We start from the raw sequence: 13196 nt of genomic DNA on the forward strand, positions 1-13196 counted from the left end.
CTTATGGCAACAATTCATTAGCATCTCCTTCCTTAGAGAAATGGTTTTATAAGAGCTACAAATCATTACTAAACTGTCTGGCTTATGTTTCCTCTCCTTTGATTATGCCGCCACAGTCTCTGGGGAGGATCACGCAAAGCAGGGCAAAAAGCCCACAGTGAGAAAAGGAGAAAGGGACCGAACCTCAAGGAGAGGTCACAGGTATCTCAGCAGACTCCATTTACAGCACAGGGCTAGCAGTGCTGAACCCGTCTGGCAGAAGAGCTGAACATAGGACTTTTATCATTCTGTTTCAAAGAGCATTGAGCAGTTAACCTACAGAAAAAGGTGTGTGCAGAGCCAGGTGACAAGGGCCCAGACTACGAACATGAATAATTTCTAGTTTAGTAACCGTAAAGAGGCAGTATGTTTCAGGAGTTCTTTTTTCTGTATTTTCTGCCTTCCATCAATTAGCCTCAGTAATACCAGCATGTAAGATTCTCAGTTATACTCAAGCTGGGGAAAATTGCAGCACTCTTTCACTTTACCTTTCTCCTCATTGTTCTTTTTTTTTTTTTTTTTTTTTTACCAGTATTTTGTGCTAAGTTGCCTCAGTCATGTCCAACTCTTTGAGACCCCATGGATGGTAGCCTGCCAGGCTCCTCTGTCCATGGTGTTCTCCAGGCAAGAATACTGGAGTGGGTTCCCACTGCATGTCTCCAGGGGATCTTCCCAACTCAGGGATCGAACCTGCATTTCTTAAGTCTCCTACATTGGCAGGCAGCTTCTTTCTCATTAGTGCCAGCTGGGAAGCCTGATGCCTTATCAGTCACAACCTGAGCTGAGCTATAATCTGTCGCAGACCAGGTTCCCAACTTGAGTCACTTCTGACTTCAGATTCACTGGGTTTCTTGAATCATCCTTCCTTTTATCTTCAAAATTTCATTTGTACAACATCAAGATAAATGTCTTCCAGTTCCTGTCTTCGTATTCTCCATTTCAGTAAGAATCTGGAAGACTCAAAGCTGTCTTCATCATTCTCTCTGTGTGTGTCTCTCTTTCCCTGTCCCTCTCCCTTTCTCTCTCTTTCTCAGCAGTGTGTCAAAATCTATGCTGTTTCTGTAGTCCGCAGTCACTTTCATCAGGATATTACAACTACATTTCCCATTATGGAGAAATGAAACCCTGTTTAGTGATGCCAAGGAGGACATGGATCCACAGACAGTTATGAGGAAGGGCTTTCCCCTCTCAGAGGCATTCTCTTTGGCCAAGCACGCAGCTTGTAGAGAGCACGTGTGGAAAAGTGAGGGGGGAAGGGGTGTAGATTCAACTACTGGGACACCTACCTTGTCAATCTAGGCAGTCAGTATGTAACAAACACCACAAGCTCATGGTTGATGTATTCTGAAATCTCACCAAAAAATAATGCCTGCCTTCCTTCTTCCTTCCTACCTCCTTTCATTCCTTCTTTCTCTGTTTTCTTCCACAAGTACTTCTTGAGTACTATTTGAAACACTCTGAGCAGTGCTAATAAAATAGTAGAAAAAAATAAACTCAGACCTTGACCTGGAGCTTTCTGTCCAATAGGAAAATTACACAATTACAAAAGTGAAAACAAGAAAAAATAAAACTGGCACATCCTGATGTCAGCTGTAACTACTGTAGTCTAGGGTCTGGGTGGTCTAAAGTCTTCTTTAGTCAAGGAAGACTTCCCTATGGAAGTGGCTTTCAAAGTGAGACCTACGGGATGAATGAGTTAATGGACAAATGCACAACAAGAAGGTGATGAGGAAATGGGAAATAGCCTTTCAGGTAAAGAAAAATGGATACAGAGAAGAATCAGAGAGCATGACTCCTTTGAGAAACAGAAATGAGCTTTGTCAAACTGTGGCAGAAGGTGCAAAGGAATAAAAAGAAGAGTGATGAGGCTTTAGATGTAGGCAGGAACCAGGTCATGATTATTCTTGTCATCTGTGTTGATGATATAAAACCCCAGGCCATAAAATTCAGACATAAAAGATATCTGACTCTCTTTTACTTTAACTCAGCCTATGTTAACATTTCGAGCACTACAGTAAAAATTGCCTAGCTGTTTACCAAATCTGTTTCCCCTTCCTCCTAGAAATGTAACTAAGCCATGTTTTTCAGTCTTCTTTGCAATTAGTTGTGGCCATGTGTCTGAGTTTTGGCCCATAGAAAAAGAGAAGTTTCTTCCAGTCTCAGCCAATCAAAACCTCCCATATAATCTTCCTCCTCCTTCCACTGTCAGACAGCTAGTAATGATGCCCAAGGTGACCTTGGAAGTTATGTAGAAACAGCATCACTCCCCTGCCACACACACATACACTCTCACATTGAGAGGATGTTATAAACAATTATGTTTCTACTGCACTAAGCCTTTGCAATGTGGCTGCTTCTCTGTTACAGCACTGAGTCTCAAAATGTGTTCTGAGAGCAGCAGCAGTAGTACCTACCACCTTGAAACTTATAAGAAATGCAATTATTGAGCCCCATTTGAGACTTACCGACACACTGAATTAGACACTCTAGAGGTAGGGCCAGCAATCTGTGGTTTATATATAAGCCCACCAGGTGATTCTGATATGGGTTAAAATTTGAGAACACTCTTTATATGTTTTCCATTATCTTAACCCACCCCACCTGGTGACAGAAATGAAGCTCAATTAATTCAAGGAGGTCACAACCAATTCAGCATGTCCTTAATCAGTTCAACCTGCCTACATTGCCAACGCATAAGATTTCTGGACCTTAATTATGATCTATTAACCTGTGGTATTCTTTGCAACTTCTTTCTTTTCTTCCTTCCTTTCTTGATTTCCTCCTTCCTTCCTTCCATTCCTTCTTTCTTTTCTTCCTTCCTTCCTCTCTTTCTTATCCTTGATTGGCTCTGGTTGTTTTTCCATGATGACTGGTACTTTTTTTCCCTTACATCAACCTGTTCATATCAGGTCTCTAGCTACTGTTGAAATCATCCTTTACACACCTTTATGTTAGCATCAGGGAAATTCACATTCCCACATCGCTGTTTCTCCTCCACGTTTCCCTCCCTATGTCACACAGGCAATCCCTTTAAGGTTTCCACCTTCCTCAGGTTCTTCCTGGGGTGACATACGGGTGTTCTGGACTCTTAAGTTTTAGTCTCCTTCTCCAGCCAGATTTATCTAATGGAGGGGCAGTTCTAAACATATGGTTTCTTTTTTAGGTATTTCAGCAAATTTTCCTTCTGTGGCCTGTTATGGGGCTAGGAAAACTGGCTTTTAAATATGGTGATGGTTTCATGCATTTTGCTAAATCTATTCTTCATAGTATAAAATTTGTCTTATTTTTGTGTTTGTTTTTATGTTTGTAGTTGTTTTATATATATATATATGCTCTTATTTTTGCTTGACGCAGCCATGATTCTCTTAACTTTCTCCTAAGAAAATTATTCTCATGAATTTTCAATCAGATTTCATAGTTCAAAAAGCTTAGCTACACTTCTGAATATGCCTTATTTTAGCAATCCTTTAAATTTCTTCATTATTTCTACTGAGTTTTCTACAATAATTTTTCTCCCTGCATATACATGTATTAATGGATGCTTATCTGGGGTCTTTTCTATTTTTCTGTTGTCATTTTCTTGTGGTAAGAACACTTGAAATGAGATCAGCATCTTTAATGAATTTTTAAAGGTACAATACATTACTCGTGACAGTAGGTACAACACTGTATAGCAAATCATCCAGAACTTATTCATCTTTCTTAACTGAAACTTGATCTATTGATTTAGTAATTTCCTATTTCCCCCTTAGCCCTGACTTTGAGTCTATGAATGTGACTATTTTTGATACCTCTTTTAAGTAGAATTATACTGTGTCCATTCTGTCATTATTCATTTAGCATAAAGTCTTCAAGTTCCATCCATGTTGTTGGTATTTCAGTGTTTCCTTCTTTTCTAAGGCTGAATAATATTTTCTTATGTATACACTAACTTTTTGCCCACTTCACTCACCAATGGACATTTAAGTAGTTTCTTGGCTATTCTGAGTAGTGTTGCAGAGAACCTGGGGATACAGACATCTGTCTGAGATAATTATTTCATTTCATTTGGGAAAATACCCACAGGGGAATTGGTATCTTATGGCAGTTCTATTTTTAATTTTAAAGGAAACTCCATATAGTTTTTATAAAGAGTATATCAATTTATAACCCCATCAACAGTGTGCAAGATTTTAGATCTTTCCACATCCTCACCAACAGTTCTCTTTTTAATAATGGCCATTTAACAGATGTGAGGTGATATCTGTTGTTTTGACTTGTATTTTCTTGATGATTAATGGTGTTGAACACCTTATTATATACCTGTTGACCATGTGGGTGTCTTCTTCTGAGAAATGGTTCCTCCCAAGACCTGTGGCAGGTGAAGCTGGTTGCACGAGTCTGACCAAGTTGCTGGAGCTGAGTCCATAGACATGGGGACGCTTAGGTCTATAGCTGGGACTGTGTGCAGCAAACCTGCCACAGGATGTGTGTTTGCCTTTTCAAAGCAGCTTTTCTCAGTCTTGGCCTTATTTGGAGTTCAAAACCTCCTACCTGGATCCCAAAGCTTCCACAGTCAGGTCAGTTCAGTCGCTCAGTCATGTCCAACTCTTTGTGACCCCGTGGACTGCAGCACGCCAGGCCTCCCTGTCCATCACCAACTCCCGGAGTTTACTCAGACTCATGTCTGTTTAGTCAGTGATGCCATCCAACCACCTCATTCTCTGTCATCACCTTCTACTCCCGCCTTCAATCTTTCCCAGCATCAGGTCTTTTCCAATAAAAGCCTCTTGATGAAAGTTCCCACAGAGGCACTTTTATTCATGATGGCTGCCAGACTGTTGTTTGCAGGGGGAGTGTAAACTGAGAATTTCCTATTTCATCATCTTTGCTGACATTATCCTTTCCAAATGGCATGTTTTACAGAAATAGAAAAAAAAAATCTGTAATTCATATGGAAACAAAGATGACTGCATATTGCAAAATCAATCCTGTGTCTTAGTCTTAATAAGCAATAAACTAGGAGAACATATATGCAATATATATAATCCCAAAGATTATTATATATACATATGTATACATATATGTGTATATATATATATATATTTTATTAACCAGTAGAAAAAATTTAAATATATTTTTATGTATGTATATCAGTATATTAATATATCCAACTAATCATTAGAAAAAACAAAACTTACCAACAGAAAAGTGAAGAGAAAGCAAAAACCATGTACAGAGAAGAAAACATATATCTCATTAATCAGTATGCTCAACCACGGTCGATCAAGATCAGCAAATCACATACACAAGATGAGCTTTGATTGTATTTAACTGGTAAAGATGTCAGGCAATTCCAGAACAGAAATCAACAGGATTGCTTATGCAGAGCTCATTGAAGGGTAAATTGGTACAATCATGCTTCAAATTCTTTAGCATTATCTATTGTGATTGGATACCTGACAGAGTTGCTACAGCCCAGCAATTCCGCTCCTGCTTACCAAAGAGCAACTCTTGCTCATGTGTTCACGAGCCAAATTACAAGGGAATGATAAGACAAAATCTGAGAGAGGGTCACCTCTGGGAAGAAGGGTAGAGGAGGAGCATATAAGCAGGTGCAGGTTATTGATAAGGTTCTTGTTCTTGGAGAGTATGGGCACTCTTTACATTATTAAAAGTAAAACAAAATAAATGATGGTCTTGTGTGAAACAGTGACTGTGTGTTTCAGAAACCAAGGTTCATATAAGGTCCTTAGGAAGAAAGAAAAATAATATTTATGGTTTTGCAATTAAAAGCTTTGGTTTCTGAAATAGTTAAGATATGTTGTTATTATTATTAGCTTCTCTTAGCAGTTTTACTCCTCTGAGGCATTGGATAAATTCCATGGGGTAAAAGAAAGCATTACTGAGAGCAAGACTTTGGCTAATATATGAAAATATTATTAATGACAAGATGTTTAGATTTATACTGTCAAGGGCTTTTCATTTAAGCAGAATTATAGGGTTTTGTAAACCATCTTTCTATGTTAATAAGTTAACATACCCCATACTTTTCAAAAAGTCTGAGATAGAAGGATGAATTTGCATGATTAGTTACTTTCTAGTCATTTACCTTGAGACAAAGCAATTATTTCCATTTATTTGTGAAACATAAATATGTATCACCTACTTAACTTCTTCATGGACATTCAAGGAAAAAAGGAATTTTCAGTCTTTCAAAGAAAGCAGAGGTACTACTGAAAAATATCAGTGAAAGAAGATCCTGATACCTAAGCAATTTAGTCAGGAATAAAGATCCTTTATAACACAGTACCAGAGTTAAAGTTTCACCAATCCAAATCATCATTGGTAGTAGCTCTTATCCAACAGGTGACTCAGCTGTAAAGAATCTGCCTGCCAATGCAGAAGACACAGGAGATGTGGGTTCAATTCCTTGATCGGGAAGATCCCCTAGAGAAGGAAATGGCAACCCACTCCAGTATTCTAGCCTGGGAAATCCTATGGACAGAGGAGCCTGGCAGGCTATAGTCCATGGGGTTGCAAAGAGTCAGACATAACTTAGCAACTGAGCACATATGCACACATGCTTACCCAACAACGTGGATAACATCCAACATCTTTAGACTGTAAGCTATTACATTTAATAAAGAATATTTTCTTTTTATGTGTTTTTGAAGCATTAAAACAGTATTAGTCTTCAATTTGGAAGATAGAGGAAATATTATAGAAATATAACTAGAGGAAAAAATATGACTTCATAATCTCCTGATAATCATTAGGTGATGAACATGATTTTGAGAAATACTAATTGTATATCCTCACTGGTAAATGCCTGACTATATTAATTCAAATCATTAAAGCTGAGTAGAGATAATCTTCCCTTGCTGCTGCTACTGCTGCTAAGTTGCTTCAGTCGTGTCTGACTCTGTGCAACCCCATAGACGGCAGCCCGCCAGACTCTGCTGTCCCTGGGATTCTCCAGACAAGAACATAGGAGTAGGTTGCCATTTCCTTCTCCAATGCATGAAAGTGAAAAGTGAAAGTGAAGTCGCTCAGTCATGTTCGACTCTTCAAGATCCCATGGACTGCAGCCCACCAGGCTCCTCCGTCCATGGGATTTTCCAAGCAAGAGTACTGGAGTGGGGTGCCATTGCCTTCTCCAATCTTCCCTTAAGCAAAGTTAATAGACAAAAGGAAATAATATGAAATCCTAAACAGAATTTTTTTAAAGGGAGTGGTTATTTATGTGATAAATGTATATTACATTTATTATGTTTTGAATAAAACGTCCAATTTGTGTTTTGTGAGATTTGACTTTTTTTTTAAACATCTACATTTACAGGTTTAAAAACTACCTCTAGTTGTGAATAATTATAAGTAAATATTCAATTGTTTTGTCATTATTTTATATATTAAACAAAATAGAAAAATATTCAGCAATCACATCAGATCAGATCAGTCACTCAGTCGTGTCCGACTCTCTGCAACCCCGTGAATCACAGCACGCCAGGCCTCCCATTCCATCACCAACTTCTGGAGTTCACGCAGACTCACGTCCATCGAGTCAGTGATGCCATCCAGCCATCTCATCCTCTGTCGTCCCCTTCTCCTCCTGCCCCCAGTCCCTCCCAGCATCAGAGTCTTTTCCAATGAGTCAACTCTTCGCATGAGGTGGCCAAAGTACTGGAGTTTCAGCTTTAGCATCATTCCTTCCAAAGAAATCCCAGGGCTGATCTCCTTCAGAATAGACTGGTTGGATCTTCTTGTAGTCCAAGGGACTCTCAAGAGTCTTCTCCAACACCACAGTTCAAAAGCATCAATTCTTTGGCTCTCAGCCTTCTTCACAGTCCAACTCTCACATCCATACCTGACCACTGGAAAAACCATAGCCTTGACTAGACGAACCTTTGTTGGCAAAGTAATGTCTCTGCTTTTGAATATGCTATCTAGGTTGGTCATAACTTTCCTTCCAAGGAGTAAGCGTCTTTTAATTTCATGGCTGCAGTCACTATCTGCAGTGATTTTGGAGCCCAAAAAAATAAAGTCTGACACTGTTTCCACTGTTTCCCCATCTATTTCCCATGAAGGGATGGGACTATTCAGCAATAGGGAATTATTTATTTATGCAACATCATTAAAATAATGCAATTAAAATAATGATTAGCCTTTGCAATACTGCTTTAAATCATTTTAAAGACATTAAAATTCATGTAAACAACAATTTATCAGTATGAGCAAAAGCTTATGACATGATATTAAGTTTAAAAAGATATAATAAATAATTAATGACAATTAGGTACAGCCATGATAAATAAAAAATGACTAGAAGGCAAGTGCATTATGTTTCATTATTGCCATTGTTTTTGTGTTGAGATAACAAGTAGTAGTTTTCTGTATTACCAATTTTTTTTTACAGAAATTGCAACTACCATGATAAACCTCCTTGTGGAAAAAATCTCTGTTCATATCATTCATTGTTATCTTATAATAAATTTGTATAGCTAGATGTATTAGATCAAGGAATGTTTTCAAAACCTACCTAAGCCAATTGCTCTACAGAAACATTTGTACAAATGTACAATTCAACAGGCTATAAATAAGGATGCACCCATTCTAATTTTTAAAAAGAAACTGTGGTGACACAAACCATCAATATTTGAGCCTCTTTTCTCCCCTCCAAAGTGGCTCCAAGATACCATGGTATTTTATGACTACTGTGGAAAATATGTGAAAAAATTGAGAGCATGAAGTCACATGCTGCTACTTCTAAGTATCGTAATAACAAGTGCATTTGGAAATTGCCCCAGATTTTCTCTGATTAGGAAGCTTTGTCGAGATCCCTAGGAAATATAATCCCCACTAGTTTATGTAGTCAAGATAAAGAAAGTCCTGACAGCTCTGAGACCACTCTGCAATTACCACCCTTTGAAGACCACTTCTGTTCTCTATGGGCTACATAGTTATGTCTTATTTTTCTCACTGTTGAGAAGTGTTCTTATTTTTATTCAATTTTGTCTGGTTTTCTCATGCTAATGTTTAAATATTTCATAAAATTTTAGCTAGGATTTTAGTTACATCTTTTAATAAACTACAGGATTTTTTTTAAAGGTAATCACAATACCACTACTGCTCCTCTGAGTTATTCTACTAGTTATTCCATGGAAACTGGCAGAAAACTTTCTTATACAAAATGAGAGGTTCAGCTTTCTTTTTATTTAATTTTTGGGTTTCATTGTAAGTTGTAACACTTTGCCTTGGACATTGCTGCCTGAACTCTTCTATAATTGAAACACATATAATGTAGATGTTCAGGAGGCATGATGAAGTCTGGAACCAGAATACCTAGATTTGATTCTTTCTCTTTATGCAGCTGTCGTTCCCTCATCTAATGTGAGCATAATAATAGTAACTGCCTCACAGGGTTTTTATGAGTTTAAATAGGATAACTATGCATAAAAATTTTAATAATTTATATATATATATCACTAATAAGGTGCCAAGAACCATTCCATTTATCATCATTATCACTATCACTATCTTATGGTAGGAAACCTTCATAATAGTAGACCTCAAACCATGGAGAATGGTTATATTTTTTTTAATTGGATAATTGTGCTTTACAATGTTGTGTTAGTTTCTGCCATCTAATAATGAGAATCAGACAAAAGTGTGTGTGTGTGTGTGTGTGTATATATATTTATATCACCTCCCTCTTGAGCCTCCCTCTCCCCCCAGCCCACCATCCCACCCCTCTAGATTGTCACAGAGCACCAGGCTGAGCTCCCTGTGTTATACAGCAACTTCCCATCTATTTTACACATAGAAAGAAAAAAAGTGAAGTCACTCAGTCGTGTCCGACTCTTTGCAACCCCATGGACTGTAGCCTATCAGGCTCCTCCATCCATGGGACTTTTCCAGGCAAGAGTGCTGGAGTGGATTGCCATTTCCTTCTCCAGGGGATCTTCCCGACCCAGGAATCAAACCCTGGTCTCCCACATTGCAGGCAGACGTTTTATATATATTTTAATGTTACTCGAGAGTGGTTTTAAATGAAGATTCTTGGGTCCCACTCTCCAAGCTTGTGAGTTAGTATGTGGGGGTGGGGGGGTGGGACCCAGGTGTTTCTAACCTAAGTGGTCAACAGACAGCATTTTGAGACATTCTGAACTTGTGACTTGTTTGAGGGGAAAAAATTCATCTCTCCTATTTTTTTTTTAACCATTCAATCACACAAAAGTGGAAACAGCCAGAAAAACTGTTTCAAGAAGGCAACTTATTTCCAAATTTTTCATCCCAGGTTAAAGGTAAACAACTGTCGATTCCCTTCCAAATAGTACATGTATTGGAGGGTGTTTTGCTTTCTCTCCTGATGGTTTCCTTCATGGAATTTCATGGTTCTGTGATGCCATGAGTTGGTGGTAGATTGGAACAGAAAGAGTGAACCCAAGGCAGTGAACCCATCAGAAAGCACCAGAACAGAGCTCAGGACTGGAATACTGATGCTGCATGGCCTAGGCACATATGCTGGGTTCATCACTTGAGTTCGCTGTGCTGATTTTACTAAGTCTGTAAAATAGGAAACTAATAATATCTAACTTATAGTTTTGTTGTAAAAATTAATAATGGGACTTTGAAATAGTATGACTCAAAGTGCATTTTAATTAATCTTCGTCCAGCTGCCTTCCTCCCAAAAGGTTGGCCGTCATTGATCAAATAATGTGTCCTATTTCTTCTTCTCCCCAGGCAAAGATGCTGCATGTGATACAGAATGCAAATTATGAAAGGAAACATGGAACACTGGTCAAGCAAAATGTATTGCTCTGCCTGCAATTTCCCCTTCTCTACTTCAGATATTAAAAACTAATTCTCTCAGTTATTCATTGCTGGCAGAGATGATTAATTTAATCTTTATAGATAAAGTAAAATGTTTGGACGAAAGGAGCAAATACTCTGCTGAGGCTAATTGTAAGGCACAGTCGGGTGAATAATTCATTGTGTGCAGTATAATGATATCATAGATGGTTAGCCAAGAACAAACATCAATTCTATAAAGAGAATTAAACTAAAACCAAGTCCATTTGGCAGCAGAGGATGAATATAGTCCTTATGGCCAATATGGATCTTGTTTTCATAAATCCTACCAGGACTCAGGAAGATTCCATTATTACCAATTTATGATAACCTATCATGTATGCCTTTATTTCTCAATATAAATTCTCCACATTAATTAAAACATTTAAAGTCATCCCCTGGTGTTTAGAAATGTATTAGAGTAAGACAGGCAATGGAAAAAAAAAAAACCACGCTGCTACTAAGTTTGGTGGCTACAGGCATGGGACAATCTCCTTGAGCTTTCAGTTTCTTAGCACAGAAACAGGAAAGCAAACATCAGGTTGTTGCAAGACAAACATGCTTTATTTAAAGCATCATTTCATGTAATGCTGGTCTCACAGCATATATTTGATCAGAGAAAAATCTGGAGACAGATCAGCATATATGAGCATATGTATATATAAGTACATGTACATATTACAAATAACATTTCTATCTATTTATTCTCCTATCATCCAGCCAGCTTCATATTTACCATTCAGCCCTGTTCATTCCTTTCTTCAAGGTTTTTTCCTATTCCTCTACATGTTTTATAATCCTCATCAACAAAAAGAAAACAGATGGAAAGGTTCTATTTCTCATTAGTAGTTAAAAATGCAAATTATAGCACCTTGAAAACTAGGATTTAAAAAAAAATAACATGAGCTGATGTGGCGAAGATAAATCAGTTCCTTCGTAACCAACACAGTACAATCTTTTTGTAAAATAATATCTCAAAAGTAGGAGCCATAAATGTGCTAATAACCCAGCCTCTCTTCTCTAAAAGTATATCCAAAGAAACAATCTACTGGAAACAAAAATTTAGTGGCACAGTTAATATCTTCATGTGTATTACACTGTATTTACATACATAAATGTAAAATGGCAAAATTAAAATGAACAAACGGCCCAGAGAAGGTTTGTGTTGTTTTTGACACAAACAATGGAATGTTACAAGCCATTAAAATGATAATAACATAACATAAAAATATGCAAAACATGAATATTTATGACAATGTAAATACAAATGATAAGTGAATGTGTTAGTCATTCAGTCGTGTCCGACTCTCTGCGACTCCATGGACTGTAGCCCACCAGGCTCCTCTGTCTATGGGATTTCCCAGGCAAGATTATTGGAATGGGTAGCTGTTTCCTTTTCCAGGGAATCTTCCGGACCCAGGGATTGAACCCAGGTCTCCTGCATTGCAGGCAAATTCTTTACCATCTAAGCCACCAGGGAAGCCCTTTATGACTGTTTAAACTGTGTATATGTGAAAGGTAAAACAAAAAATTTGAGCTTTCAATAGGTAGAATTATAAGCAATTTTTGCAATCACAACTTTTCAAAAATTTTAAATCTTGGCTTTTTCTTTATGGAAAAGCGAATTTTTATAAAAGTGTGATCTACTCTGCAAAGTCTTCACAATGTACAGACACAATATGCATTTTATTCTCTTTCGAAAAATAAAATAGTACCATTTAGTTTTAATGCTTATTCTGGATCTTAATCTCTTCCTCAGAAAGCCTCTAAGCCCTTTGAGGACAAAGGTTCGGTAATTTCCACTTTAAAAATATCTTACAACATCGAGCTCAGGCTAAGAATTCAGTAAAGGAAAGTTGAAGAGAATTGTGAACAAAGCCCTGGGTTGGAAATGGCTACCTATTCCAGTATTCTTGCCTGGAGAATTCCATGGACAGAGGAGCCTGGCGGGCTACAGTCCATAGGGTCACAAAGAATCAGACACGACTGAAGCAACTTGGCACACACACACACACACACACACACACACACACAGATGAGTTACAGAAGTATTGCCAATACAATTAGATAAAAAATCGATATATTAATTGGGAACTGGTTAACCAAACCAAAGCGACCAGTTCCTGAGATAGAATATGGGATGGAAATGCCTCTGGGGCTTGGTTCTCTAGACCCCTCCAGGTTCACCTTCCTGTTTCTGTTGAAGTCTGGTTTCACTAGCGCCTCATGTCCTGCAGCTGTTCTTCCTGTACTACACTCTTCCAGATGTACTCATGTCGTCGATTTTTTCCCAAACACCATTCATACAAGCCATCTGTGTATCGGAT

At 37.9% G+C, this 13196-nt stretch overlaps 1 long non-coding RNA gene across 1 annotated transcript in view; it reads left to right on the forward strand.

Moving 5' to 3' along the window:
- The window catches only part of LOC129621870 (uncharacterized), a 30961-nt gene extending 20067 nt beyond the window's left edge, over positions 1-10894 (forward strand). Inside the window, exon 2 of the long non-coding RNA XR_008699773.1 lies at positions 10762-10894. This is a non-coding gene — a long non-coding RNA (uncharacterized LOC129621870). The remainder of the gene's footprint in view (positions 1-10761) is intronic.
- Positions 10895-13196: the final 2302 nt, after the last annotated feature.

The sequence above is a fragment of the Bubalus kerabau genome, chromosome 10 (assembly GCF_029407905.1).
Source record: "Bubalus kerabau isolate K-KA32 ecotype Philippines breed swamp buffalo chromosome 10, PCC_UOA_SB_1v2, whole genome shotgun sequence".
Classification (NCBI taxonomy): Eukaryota; Metazoa; Chordata; class Mammalia; order Artiodactyla; family Bovidae; genus Bubalus; species Bubalus kerabau.